The following is a 15,001-nucleotide window of genomic DNA, read 5'->3' as shown; positions in this document are numbered from 1 at the left end:
ATTAAAACCTCATTTGTAGTTGTAAACATTTCTAGACTGTCCCCTATCGTCACTTACTCTGTTATTCTTGTCTGCCATAGCAAGCTAGTTGTTGGTGATATTTCGGACAGCCAAGAGTTATTTAGCTTGATGAAAACCTGGCAACACCGAGTATGAAACACCCTAAACTGCAAAATGTCCAGCAATATATAAAACCTAACAGTACAGATAAACTGTTGAATTTAATTAACAAAGTTCACACTCTATTACACTCTGTGCAATACATTTCCTGTCTATACGGACTTTATGATCAATTCTTATTAGTATTTGTCAATGCGTGAATCCTGAGCGTAGCTACCGCTAGCTTGTGCTACGTGTGCAACAAAACGCTATCTCGGGGGTTAGAAACTTTCCCTCCAGAGTGAACGAAAGTCATAAACAATGCTCTGTGTTTATTTTAGTGTAGGGGTCAAAGTTCTTACAAATGCTCTCAAGCTGGATCTATATTTTGTTGTTATTCTTTCATTTAGGAGGACAAATTCTCTTGTGTTTGTTTCAGCTTTTATAAAGAGATCAAAACCTACCTGAGGTCCAATAGCCAGCTCATAATGAGCATTATGAACTGGCGTTGCTCATTATGCGACATAATGCAACACCAGCTCATAATTAGTCGCATTGCAAGATCACGCCCTGATCTTTTAATACTTGTATTAAAAGTGCAACAGGGCCATTGTCATTAAAATGTTTGTAACACTCTGCTGCAGGACGAAGTGCAACCACAATACCAAATAAAAGCTACATTGACAAACTGCTGTCTTCATTCAAAATGCAGCATGAATAGTCTTTATTCATGGAGTGAAAACCTGACTACTTGAACATGAAACCTTGTTTGGACAGGATGAGCGTCCCCACTATTCATCCCTCATCCCTGCAGACATACCATGTGCATGAAACCACACACACACGCACCCACACAACACACACACAATCTTTGTTCAATAGGTGTAGGCACTCTCTTTTTTTTCTTTTTTTTAAATGCACAGTGTGGGCGGAGTGACTTTTACAGGAAGACATGCTTCAAATTCCCTGCACACTTGTTTCCAGCTGTGCCGGCGCGGAGGCCCTCTTGCCTCCAGCTTCTTCCCAGGATGCTGCTGCTGCTGCTGCTGTGGATTTGCGTCTGTATCAATTCTCCGGTTCAGGTCCAAGGAGCTCTGGTTCTTTCCCAAAGAGATGGCCTGAGACAGGTATTTACTCTGAACAACATATGAAGTAATTTGTATTTGTTTTATTCGCTTTTCTGCAAAGGAGCTTTACTGTGTATCAGAAAAAAAAATCTCTCTCAGTTCTACCATGGAGTTGAGTTTGAAGTGACAGATTCGCATCCAGGAGAAGTGGAGGGAAAGTCAAATGTGATAATGTACATAAAAGGCCAAACCATCAATGTGACCAGGTAAATGTCTTTCTTTTACCAGGTAAATGTTTTTCTTTTTGTAAAACGGGACTTAAAAAAAAAAAAGGACTAAAGAATTATTCTTTTTTTAACTATTATTTTCAATACCCTGAAGGCACTACTGGGAAAAAGATTTCAGCAGGGATGTGAAAATGGGAAAGAACGTCCTCTGCTGGTTCGTGAACGATGTCGGACACGGCCTCATCGACGGATCAGCTTCAGACTACACTGTGCCTCACCTTTTCACTTTTTAAATCTTAGAAACTCACCATATCTGCAACATCATTGGTCTAAGGTGGTAAAATACAGTGGATTTTGAATTTTCAGTTGTAAATCATTATGCAATTAGTACTCCTTTGTAAGCTGTGTTGAAGGAAGGTGCTGCAGATCGCTGCAACGTACTGTAAGTCATGCACTAATTATCTAATGCTAACGTTTACTGATTTGTTTAGATGTTTTTGTGTCTGGTTTAAACTTTTTGCTCATGAGGCATTCAGTGGTAATCATCTTAAGAAAGAAACTAACTATTGGCTTTGCGCAGTGTTTTCTACCTCTTTGGTAAACCATAAGCTTCATATAGTTCACAGGGACTTTGTCGTCACTATTCCCTTCCTATGAACAAATAAAAGTCTTCAAAGTGTGGAATTCATTTGGATTTAATCCATTTTACAATGATACTTCAAACATAAATTCTTTGTGTGCAACTTCTTTCAGAAATCAATCGTTAGCCAATAGAGTGAACTTGTGGGTAATGTATACACCTGTGAAGTTCTTCGCTAAAACGTTGTCTGCCTTTATCTACTTAAGTGAATAATGGTTTATAAACCCATTTTTACCACTTCTAACTGAAATTAACAAACACTTAAGTCTTGTGTTTACACTACAATCATAAATTGATAACATTTATAGTTTTCTTTTAAGTACTAAAACTCAGGCCAGTGCCGCCATTTCCTTTCTCAACTATTTGAAAATCAAAAGCAGGAAGTGAGTTGCGTGCATATTCCACAAGGGGCAGAAGTGAGGCAACACTAATGCGTGCTCACGTTTATTTAAGCAGATAACGGAAAAGGAAAATGCGGGTGTTGAGTGTATGACGTGTATAAGCTTGTTTTTGTTTTAACAAGAAAAACCCGACCAAAACCGATTTTTTAGCAAAGTCCTTAAGTTAAAGTTAAACTAAATGTTAAACTAGCTTTATATGAGCTAGCTAGCTAGCTGTTGCAACGTAACAGCGTTGAAGAATGAACCGTTTCTTAAAGACATTTCTGCGGAAAAGTAAGTTAATTTGACCCGAAATATTCGTATTGTCTTATTATTGGGATATTTCTGATCGTAGCCTTTAATTAAATCGTAATGCGAGGAAGGTGATTTGTTTGACACACCCGCTGCTAATTGGACAGGAAGAACAGAGAGGTATGTTATGTTTTTTTCTGTGGTTTAACAAATACATTGCTACACTTGAGGTAAAATGCAAGATTATTAATATTAATATGAACAATATTTAGAGACGAGCTTGAATTACCTTATTTAAATAAATGAAAAAGTAACCTCAAGTTATATTCAATACACATAGTGATATATTTTAAGCCTCTTAATTCAGTTAGTTTGGATGTTTATGGCTTACAGTTATTGACAGACTCAGTTTCTTAAAAAATTGAAATATTAAAAGGTTTTAACGTATTTTTGTTTATTGACCTGTATATAAATTCGTCTACATTTAGGGCTTCTCAATATCAAGAAATTTATACTGTTGCTGAAAATTGTGATAAATATATTAATTGTGATTAACCAACCATTTTCTAAGTTATTCCTTTTGACCACACGTGTTCCCACCATCCTCAGAGAACTTTAACATTTCACACACTGAGAACATGAATCAGACATTAAATCAGACATTAAGGACATGTAGAGGTGTAATGGTAAATGCATTTGAACAGAAAATATTTTCTAGAGCCATATCAATTTGGTTCACATTTACCGAACTAATACAGCGCCATTTTATACCTGAATACATGGAGAATGTTTAGGTCAGGAACTAATTGCCCGACTCAACACTTTGTCATCGATATCTGCCAATATCAGTCATTCATATCGGTATCAGTCAGATTAATAAAACTGATATTAACTACCGATATTTATTTCAATCTCACCAAAACTCCGACGACACTTGGAAGTACTTCACCAACTTTATTAACAAACCAACCCATTTTGACTTGAGCCTTTGGCCCTTATGACGGCCACAAGCTAAAATTTATCAGCCTGTTATTAAAGTTGCTTCCTCAGTTCTTCATTTGTTTCTGGAGTTTTCAACTCACCAGATATTTGTCCCTCCTGTAGTCATTGCTTCTTGAGCGAACACACAAACAGGTATTCAGAACTTGGACGCGTTTCATTTCTTGTGTTGAGCCACTCACAAACCAAAGATAAACTTCGGAAGCATTCTATCGTGGCTAAGGAGAAAAAGTGCTGAACTGCTGCTTAATGCTTGAAATCTTAAGTTTCTTAGTCTCTTAGAGGAAAATAAAGTTGATTTTGAAATCAACGACCCAGATTGGAGAAAAAACAAAGATGAAGAAACAAATCCAAGTTGTTTGACGACAAGCATAAAGCCTCCACAGTCGGTGACAATTTGAGGAGCCATGTCAGCACAACCATCCACCGGGAATATTTAGAGAGCCTCATACTTACCTCTGCTTTCAAACTTTATGGAGATGCTAATTTTGTTTTCCAGTGGGATTTTATCCCTTTCCATACAAAGAAATTTACTAATACCTGGTTTAAAGGCCATGGTAGAATTGTACTTGATTGGACAGCAGACTGAAGCCATTAATTGATGTTTCTGTGTCTGTACGTTGAATTCTTGACACTTTACTGAATGCATGTTTACATGTCAGGTTGGGTCTGAGGAGGTAACCTAAAATCTATTATGTGTGTGCATGTATGAGGAAACTCCTTGTACTCCCCGCTCTTATTTCATAGCTATGTGTGAGCTCTAGTAGACACAGGGCAAGTGTATTAACCTCAGTCATGTCGGAAGTTCAGGAGTTGAGAGGGATTTTGTGATGGTGGTGAGGGGCGGGTGGCTCTGTGCAGAAGTGTTTGACTGTGTGCATCTGTCTCCTTGTATGCTGGTGTTTTTGCAAGCCTTGCTGATTAACAGCAGATGTGGACAGGCTCTGGGTGTCGGGGGGCCAACTTCAGAGGGCCCCCCACTGTAATAAGTTTGGGCTCTGTTGTAGAAAATGGCAGCCTCTTCACACATGAGTGATATTATTGTTTGCTGAACACACTCTTAACCCCAGCAATATTGGAAACCAGAAAAAAAAGTCAGTCTGAACTTAAAGGAGGAGAGGATGATTGTTTTATGGGAGGGAGTACATGTAAGTCTCCTGCTTGTCCAGCAGAGGGCGTGAGAGAGCTGTTAATCCAATTTCTGCCAATGCCGCTGGAAAAGTGAAGGTCCTGCCGACTGGGTTGACTGCAGTGCCTCGTTTTATTCAAATTACAAACAAAATATTTTATATCGTTAAATGAGTTACCTTAATGCACTAACTAATCTTGGAAATTACATTTTAGACAAACTTCTGAGTTCATTATTAAACAATTTTTAGAGACTGGCTTTATTAAACATTTGATCAGCATCACATGTTGGTCATATTTAATATTTGTCAAGCTATTTTTGGTTGTCTACTCTTACCCTGATAACAGCCTCATGAAGTCTGAAGGATAGCCTCAATTTGATATTGTCAATGTAACATCCAAGTATTAGTTCAAAGTTATTCCGTTACTGTCACTGATATTTCCTTGTTGAAATTGTCCCTGTCTGGCTAATTACTGAAAATTGTTACCTTATTAACTATAAAACAAATACGTATTTGCACCTTCATATTTGCACTAACCTCTCCTACCCCCAACACACACACAGACACACACACACACACTTTTTTTTTGTTTAGTTTTTTTAAGAACAAACCAAAAGCCATAAATAAGCCAGAATTGGCCCTCCTCCTGCAGGGAAGTTTTTCTTAAAATATCAACGTTTTTACATTATATTATTTCATGTCAGTTCTTCTTTTCTAAGTAAAAGTTTGACAGCTTTAAAACATTCTCCTCCAGCTTCCTGTCTGTGAGTTTTTGCCTCCCAACCCGCACGTGTCTCTACCTTTTGTCCCCATATGAATATTTCACATTGCTGCTGTCGCTGGTGCGTGATGCGGGGCACTGAGCGCTCATTGTGTGAACGCAGTGTGGGTGCTGCGGTATGCAGCCTCTTGCCGTGCAGTGTGTCGTGACAGGCGTGTGGCTGCTGACGCCAGCCGGCCGCCTGTCGGCATGTCCGTTTGTCCATCAGTTCAGTGACACCTGACCGTTGATTACAATGTTGCACCCACACGCAGACATCGGAGACCAGGCTGCATGTTTTTCCTTCATGGACAAAGTTCTCTGTTCACATTTGTCATTCGAGGGTGACACAGATCTATTATGTTGCCTTTACTACATGGGGTGCAAAGGAAACCTATGCTGCAAAGGCAGCATAGGTTTGTGCACACAAATCTATGCTGCACACAAATCTCAAATCTTTTGCAGCTTCTAATAGCAATGCTACTGAAATATTTTTAAATTGGAATTTAGATTTTGTTTGTAAAAAAAAAAAGAGAAAACCAACAAAAAAAACTACAAACATGAAAATGACACAAATGGATAGCTGAAATGTGGTTACACTTGCCAAAGGTAGAATTTGAAATTTACTATTGTAATTTTTTTTTTCTGAATATGTTAAAGTCATAAGGACCTGGCAAAAACAATAACACACTTTGTACTTTTTCACACTTTATTTAAAAACACATTAAACCAAACTTTAATGTGTTTCATTTGGATTTTGATTGGTAGAGCCACACAAAATAGCACATGAATGTGAAGTGGGGAGGAAAATTGAAAATAAAAAATAAAATAAAAAAACTAAAAAGTGTTGTGTGCAGCCTCCTTCAGTCAAAACAATAACAGCTGCATGTCTTCTGGGGTATGTTTCTACCAGCTTTGCCCATTCTTTTGTGCACAATAGCTCAAGCTCAGTCACGCTAGGTGGAGAGCAACTCTGAGCAGCAATTTTCAAGCCTTGCCAAAGATTTTGAATTGGATTTAGGTCTGGGCGTTTATTGTTATACACGAACATGCTCTTGTGTTACAGACTACATTGGAGCTCAGGCTGTATGATTTGCATTGTTGTCATCCTGTGAGATTAACCTCCACACAAATCTCAAATCTTTTGCAGCCTCTAATAGATTTTCTTCCAGGATTGCCCCATTTTTAGCTCCATCCACCTTCCTATCAATGCTGACCATCCTCCCTGTCCCCTCTGATCAAAAGCATTGCCACAGCATAATGCTACTACCACCATGTTTCTCTGTGGGGACAGTGCGGTTGTTAGTTATAAGTCAAACAGTGCTTTGCATTTAGAGAAAAAAATGTGAATTTTGATGTTGTCTGATCCCCTGGTTGAAGCTCTCTTTGCTTCGCCTGTCAGCTTCGGATGGCCACGTCTTGATAGGTTTGCAGTTGTGGCAAACCTACCAAGCATTTCAGATGGCAAGAAAGGTTTCATGAGAAGTTTGAAGGTTGGCATATTATCTTAGAACCTGACTCTGTGTTAAGCTTCATCTCTCACCTGTTTGGTTTGTTCCCTGGTTTTCTTTGTGATGCTTGTTCTTTAGTATTTTCTAACAAAACTCTGAGGCTGCCACAAAACAGCTAACACAACACTGTTTGTAATTAGATTAACTAACTCACAGGTAGACTCTATTTACTAATTAGGTGCCTTTTAAAGCATGTCTTTGGATTTTATTTAGGGCTTTAGGATTTTTAGTTGCACAAATATTCAAGAAGTATGAACACTTTTGGAAGGAATTGTAATTTAACCGTAGCAGTATGCATTTTTCTATAGAAACTGTATAATTTTATGCTGTGGTTTTGCTGGTCTGCTCGTCTCTGCAAAGCACCAGGGGGACGAGGTGACACTGCAGGGCGCTTTGGTGTAATCCTCGGTATTCGGCGCATCTCTCCAACTGCAGAGGTGAAAAGTTGAACCCAGTGTTGACCTTCTCCTGAGAGAGGCTTAGCTCTGAAGTCAGGCGCAGGCCAAAGGCACAGGGAGGATATTCTCAAGTTCCTCTTTCCCTCCCTCACGTGCTCCGCTTCTCTCCTCCGCCGCCCCCGCTCCCCTCGCACACGGAAACAATTAGCATCTGTGATAAGATGCTGTACATATTTCCACCATTTCATCCCACCAGTTGTGTTTGTTTGTTTTTCCGTCGTGACGAAAAGCCTTGTGTCCTCCTGTCACGCCGCCGTTAATCACCGTTCCATCGCATCTAGGTGCAAGGAGCTGGAGAGGGAGAAGGGTGGAGAAAGAGACTGAGAGGGGCCTAATGTTTATCACTGCGGGGAGTTGGATTCCAGATGTTGAGATAATGAAAAAAATAAGCAAACAATTATGCAAAAATAGACAGAGCGAGGGGGGAAGAAAAGCACGACCAGACTGACAGACGACAGGAGTGATTTTGAATGCAAGTTTTGATTTATCAGATGTAATTATTCAACAGTTTTCCATCATCAGCCCAAAGCAAAAGGAATTAGGACGTGTAGTTTCATAGCTCGATTAATAAATGAAAAGACAGACAGCTTTGACGGAGGCATCCATGGCAAAAACACAATAATAATTTGAAGACTTCAACAATGTATGTATACTCTTACGGGACAGCGTGCTAGCCACTGTGTAAGAGGTAGAAATCTTATCATGTGTCGTATCGTGGGCCTGGGACCAGCTTATCCACGCTATGTTTTGCTAACATCAGCCTGACCCAGAAATTTCTAACCCAAACTAAGTCTGACATCCTCCCAGTCCAGCAGAGCAGGGCAATACACGGCCTCCAGATATGAAACTTGACAGTAGATGCCGGACTGCCCCCCACCTCTCCTCTCCCCAATCTGTTTTAGTTTTAGAGTGGTTGTGATAACCTCAGCCTGACCCTCTGATTGGTCTAATCTCCCCCCTTATCTTTTCTCACCAGTCAGCTGACGGAGCGCCGGGCGGGGATTGGCGGCGGACCCGGCTCGCGGAGGAGGGGTTTGTTTGGCGTTGTGTTGATGTTGCACTTAGACGGTGAGAAGTTTAGTCTACTGTCTGAACCATGGCAAAAGCTTCAAAACACAGAGGCAAGGAAGGGAATGTTTGGGGTCAGGATCCAACAGGGCAAACGTCACGACTCAATCGGGGCTGTAAACTGTGAAATAATTTTCATAGTTTCACTGATCCCTGGTAATGTGCACAAACATGATCCCCTATCAGTAAATTCTTGTTGTTATAGCCTCTGTACACAAGGGGAGCGCCTGTGTCTGAACTCACGCTTCGATTCGTCACCGCAGTAATGTGAATGGGTCTCGGTCCGTTTTCATCGATAACTCACAAGGTGTAAAAAATGAAATAACTGCATTGCTTCGGTTGCTCTGGAGGAAAAGACAATAGAAGCTGCAGTTTGGAGCGGTAGCTGCTCCAGGCAGCCTGTTTGCAAGGCTTTAGAGTCAGATTAGATCAGAGCACTGCTCTGTTTGTTTGTTTTGATTTGGGAGGGGTTACACTCCTTAGGGATACCCCCCACACACACATCCGCACCCCTTCACACACACCCGCTATCACACTGCTATGCCTCCCTAGGATCCCCCCTTAGGGCAGAGTCAACTGGAGCCCCCTATGACCTCCCTGTTACCCCTTCCTGACCCATGTTAGCCAAGGCATGCTCAGAGCAGAAAAAGTAAATGAAGGAAGACTCTGCTGTGTCTTTAGTGTCTGCTGGACCAAATCACAACCAGACTGGTTCTTTCTGGGGGTGCAGGCATTGCCACCCAGGCATGCTGGCCCCACTCCAGCCCTGACCAGGCTTGTAAGAGGTTCATCCCGGTGCTGACCTCTCTTTCATCTGCCTGTGTGTCTGAGGTGTTCTCCAGAGAAAGACTGGCTTCGGGCAGCTACTGCACCTTGTCCATGTTTTGCAACTGATGCGATAGACACTCAAAAAACGGTGTTGGAGAAACTTAGTATCAAAACTTTATTTGTGGTGAAGTACAGTTAACTTAGAGATGCACTGGTGAGTTTTGTGGTAACTTTATGAACTGACATTTTGACTTGTTTGAAGCTATAAATCAATAAAAGTATATATTTCTAGCTTTTCTGCTAGTAACAGTTATTACTTGTTTATATTGTAGCAGGGAGTGTGATAAGACAGGATTTCATTTTTATCTTAAACTAAAGACAAAGTATTTCAACTTCGCTTTATAAGTTTTCTTCAGCATTTTTGAGTATGATATAAATATGGAATATTAATCATAAAATAAATATTAAGTTAAAAGTAAAAAATAGCTTGCTTTAAGTCTTAATACAGTAACAGATTTCAAGCAAACAAGGTTGAAAATGTAATAACTCAGTGTGACATAGTGGCACTTATGTATGCTGAATTCACATTTGATGCATTCAGCCTTCCTGTTATCTGCTCAAAGTCTTGCTCTCTCTTGCTGCCCAATTGAACACCAGATGTGTCTTGACCTCTTTGCATCCTTAAAAAACACCTAACATTTGTCTTCTTTGCTCAGGAGAAACTTCCACACTGCAGAGTGTGGATGCTATCTGCTAAAGTCATCTCCAGGTCAATTTGTTCCTTTGCCAGTTTGATGAAACATCTTCCAGGCAAGTACAAATTAATGTCTTGTGACAAATGTTTAGTTTCCTTTGAAAGAGTTCTTCACTCAGTAGGATTCTCCACGCTGAGCATGATGCATACATTAGTCAGAGAGAGATTGGATTACAGCTAAAAATCACCTGATCCAGATCACCAGCTAGTTTCTGTGGGTGACTCTAAAATTATTTTAGTAGAAGTCCAAGTTAGGTTGTCACAATATATTGTTTCAAACTCTAATATCCCCGTATTGAAAAATAGTAGACAACTTAGCGCTTAGTAGAAATGTTAATATCCTTTTTTGGAACAATATACCTTGGCTTAAACTGTGCAGGAACTACATTTTATTGCTGTGTTTATCTGTGTGCTTGCGTTTGCCTGTCACCATGCTGCTAATACACTGAAATTGCAGCAGTTCAATTTCTGTTTCTGGTCATTTTTCATCTTATTTCTTGGACCAACTAGAGTATTTTGCTTCTGTTTCTGACTGTAGTTTCTGCTCCCATAGTCATAGTCCCATGAAACAGTCTTTTGTTAATGATTACTCCTTACAATATTAGCCACATTTGCTGCTAATTCCTTTACAATTAATGAGAGGACTAACTAGAGGAGGGGAGAAGGATGTGCTATTCATCTTGCGTCCTTATTTATTTGGTAGTTTTATGTGCCTTGGTTAATTTGTACTTCAGTAGTTGTACCATGCAGACGTCACAGTGGGGAAACGCAACAGAGCGTCGGTTGTGGTGCTAGCAGCTAGCGTCTGGGCTTAATTCCAGTTGCCAGCTTCCTTCGGCTTTTCCGATTTGTTTAATAGAAACTGATGAACAACACTTTCGGTTTTGGCTTTGCTTACAAAACTAAAGACGGTCCCAAAGGGTCTTTGCCATGTTAACAGAGTGTCATATTTCCAGCAGCAGCAGCTCACTGTTTTGATTAGCTCTTAGCCCAGGGATTAGCCAAGGCAGAGGACAGTCTGTGTTTCAGCAGCACTGTTGTGTAAAGCTGTGTGCCTTTTGTATCAGCTTTGATGAAACAGTCATTTTAAATAATACAATTTTTCTGTATTGATTCTTTTGAAATATCACTAACTATGATATCCATATGTATTGTAAAATCCAAGAGTAAATCTAAAAATATTTTTCTGATGCTCTAAGTCCTATATGAAACTCCACATGTATTTTTCCAAATATTCTTTTCATGGCCACAGTTTTTTCATTTCTCCATCATTCCATCCGTCTGCCTCTCAACTCTCGATAAGGAACATCAGCCAAAGGCACACACCGTCCCATGCACACGAGCCTGCGCCTACTCTCGGAAACATTTACGCACACACCTCCGCTGACCTCCTCTTCATTTCCCACAAGGCCCTGGGGGGAGGCAGCCTGGCACCAGACAGTTATTCAAACCCTCAGGCAAGCTTCGCAACAGGTCAGAGGCAGAAACACAGAGAGGTAGTGAAAGGAAGAGGGAGCAGCTGATTGTTTACTGGTTAACATGTGTTTCAGCGTCAGATGGGGGATGATGGACTTTTTTTTTTATGAAGAAGAAGTGAGACTTTGTGAAGTATCTTTGTTTGTTTGACTCACATCGTTCTGTCTTCTGAAATATAAATCGTAATATTAAGCCTCAGGAACTAATTTGCTTCTTTGACCAGTAATTACCTTTGTAGATTTCTTTAGCGTTTCAACCCATCCCTTTAAAACAGAAAAAAAAAGTGTTTTCAGCTGTAAATTAATTTGTTTAATATATTTCATTTCATTTTTAATCCCATGAAACAGGAAATAAAAGCCACGGGGATGCTGTGATTGGATTAAAAGTCGCCTTTGTAAACATCGTGACCCATGTCTTTGACACGCCTCTCTTCTTTTCTTGAAGAAAGTCTCTTCATAACACGAGCGCTCAGAGATGAAGGTTCCTTTTTCAGAGAGGACATGCGGATGGCGAGGCAGACTTTGGAGTCTTTGTTAGACACGTGGGCCTGTGTTTGTGTCGGTTTTGTTCTCCTAAATCCTCCTTGGTTTGTGTTTGTCTCTCCGAGCTCTGCTTTGAGCGATTAGGGATGAAGGTTTGAACAGCTTGGGTGAATGAAGACATAATTTCAGCTCTTTATTGCAGCTTTGAATAGTCCTCCTTTACATCAACAAGCGACGCCGGTTTGAACACTAGCCTCGTTTTAAGGTTCGCTCTTTAAAGAGATGCAGCAGAGTTTTTCTGTCACTTTAGATTTCGAGGCTGCTTGATTCCTCACGACTCGGGAGTTTATTGAATTGGGCGAGTGATGCCAGTAAGCCCTGCCACCAGAGATGAGCCATATCACGAGAGGCATCGCTAGAAATCCGAGTTGTGCCATTAGACAGAGAGAAAGGCAGTATCGTGAGGGAGACAAGAAGGGGAGAGACACAGAATGGATTGTTCCACAACAGACTGACGGACCTTTTAGCCTTATCTGCCAGAGCTACTCTTACAGAAAACCAAGGAGAGAAGGCTAAAGAATGCCCTGCTCTTTCTCTCCCTCCCATACCCTGTTCTCCTCCTCATCTCTCCTGTCCTTTCTCTTCCTGCTTGATTTCTTCTTCTCCTTTTGTCCATGTTCCTTACTCTGTATTTCTTAAAAATCCTCTTAACTTTTGAACTCCTTCAATTGCCCCCTCTTTGTGGTATCTTCCTTTGATGTTTTAATATCTCTCTCTAGTGGGATCAAGGATTTTAGAGCCAATTTCTGATTATGGATATTGGAAAGCTCTGACTGACCAGTACTGCTTTGCTTCAACTTTCTGCATCAATTGATACTTCTCTCTCAATAGCAAGACTATTAAGATTGATTTCATAAAAAATGTTAAAAGTGACAGAATGTTGGAAACCTAACTAAATCTAAAGTCTTAAATCAGTTTGAAAGTGGAAGCATGAAGGAACGGCAAAGCTCCTTGGAAAAAAGTACAGTTTCCATTCTAGTAGCTACCCCAGAGCTGCCAAGTTGTGCTAACCACATCCCTCTTTAGTGAGGAAGTTGTTACTGAGAAAAGACTTCAAGTCTGTTACTATAAGTGAGGTGTTTAAATTAAATCTTTTGGTAGGCATAAGGTGTGTTGCCTTCTCCAATCATGTTTTCAGTGTCCCAATTTTGGACCAGTCAAATGTTACATCATCTAACTGCGGTCACCAGTTAGATGATTGATCTTGTTCCTCTCCTCGCCCTTTACTACCTCATCCCTCTTCAAGTTCCTCTAAGAACGTTTTGAGGCCCTTTTGCGCCCAGATTCTGTACAATGGAAGACATGCAAGTCCCATCTGAATCTTAGCAGCCTGTAAAACAGATCCCTGTCTCCATCTCAGACTTCATCCTGTTTGGATGACAGCTTTTCAAGGCTCCCGTTCCATTGCAAAAACATCTTATTTGCATTTGTCTACATGTGCCACTTTCTGCACGTTTGGATTTTCTGCATGTCAGTGTTTTGGTGCAGTCCCTTGCCCATATCCTGATACATATGCACTCTCACTCACACGCACCCCCCTCCACCACCCCCCACACACACACGCACACACACAGGGGCAACAGTATTTGACAACTGTGAGTCGTCTCTCTCCTCCCTCTCTGACAGAATGAAACGGATGGATAATTAGATATCAAAGGAAAGCAGGCTGGGTGTGGCGAGGCGCACGGGCCCCTACGATGGTAAAGCACTTATTAATGAGATAGGCCTTATCTGCTCTCCTCCCAGGAATTCTGCCTTTGATCGGCCCCGACTCTGGACTTAATACATTTTTGATTGATAGGCCAAGATGACAGAGAAAGGCGGTGTGGATGGGTGCAGGGGGGAGCCTGGGTGTGTGTGCATGCAGCTAGAGGAGGGGTGCAGCCCTTATACAACTGTAACAATGCCCTTCACATGATTAAATAACTTATGACCGTTACGTTGTAACTTATGGAACAGGATGTACTAAGAGGAGTGCACGCAACTGATCAATGAATCTCAGTGTAACCAGGAAATGCACACTATACAAACAGTCATGCATAGAGCTTCACATCCCTCCAGCGACACAGACATAATTTCTCCGAGACAGCCCAAACAGACAGGTCTATTCAGTCACCTTAACTCCAACTATAACTCACACACCAGGGCACCAGGAAATCTTTTCCCAAAGACAGAGCAGGCAAGGGGCAGGCCTGCGGAGGGGGGACTGAGATAAGGCCCTATCCCCATCTCGAGATGAGTTATAGCCCACCCAGGAGGATGTGGCTAGCAACGACCCACGCGGACACGCTGCTCAGCATGCTGGGATTGGAATGGGTGGCGTACTCCCCTGTTAGTGAGGCGGCGGGCGACCTCATCGACAGAGATAACAGCCCCGCTCTCAATAACACCTTGACCAGAGGGAGGAGAAGCAGCAGCACTGATTCATTGAGCTTCTTAGTACACACAAATCCACACGCACACTAACCAAACAGGCTCTGTACTACACACACAAACTCCACTCACATCATACACCTCCGCCCACCCTGTCTGCCCGACAAGAGGTGACTGAGCGTAACCATTACAGACCCTTGTCAGCTCGTTATGAGTCTCTGTCAGTGTGAGGCGTCAGGTAAATTAAAGCCATAACTGCAGCTTCATCACCCGTCCATCATGCCCCATTTATTACTGTGCCGGCAGGCGTAGCTGGCCGATTGATCAGCGCGACAGAGACGTTGCAGGTCTTCTAATCAATCACACGGACAAACGCAGGTAAAAGGAGAGGAATTTGTAAAGGTCTGTATAGTTGAGTTTTTGAATGAGTCATGAGAAAAGGCCTGAAGAAAGTCTCGTTACCTCAGCAAAGAACTCAAACCCTCAATACTCTGAGT

The sequence above is a fragment of the Xiphophorus hellerii genome, chromosome 20, assembly GCF_003331165.1.
Source record: "Xiphophorus hellerii strain 12219 chromosome 20, Xiphophorus_hellerii-4.1, whole genome shotgun sequence".
Taxonomy (NCBI): domain Eukaryota; kingdom Metazoa; phylum Chordata; class Actinopteri; order Cyprinodontiformes; family Poeciliidae; genus Xiphophorus; species Xiphophorus hellerii.
Note: the sequence above shows the minus strand (reverse complement) of the source record.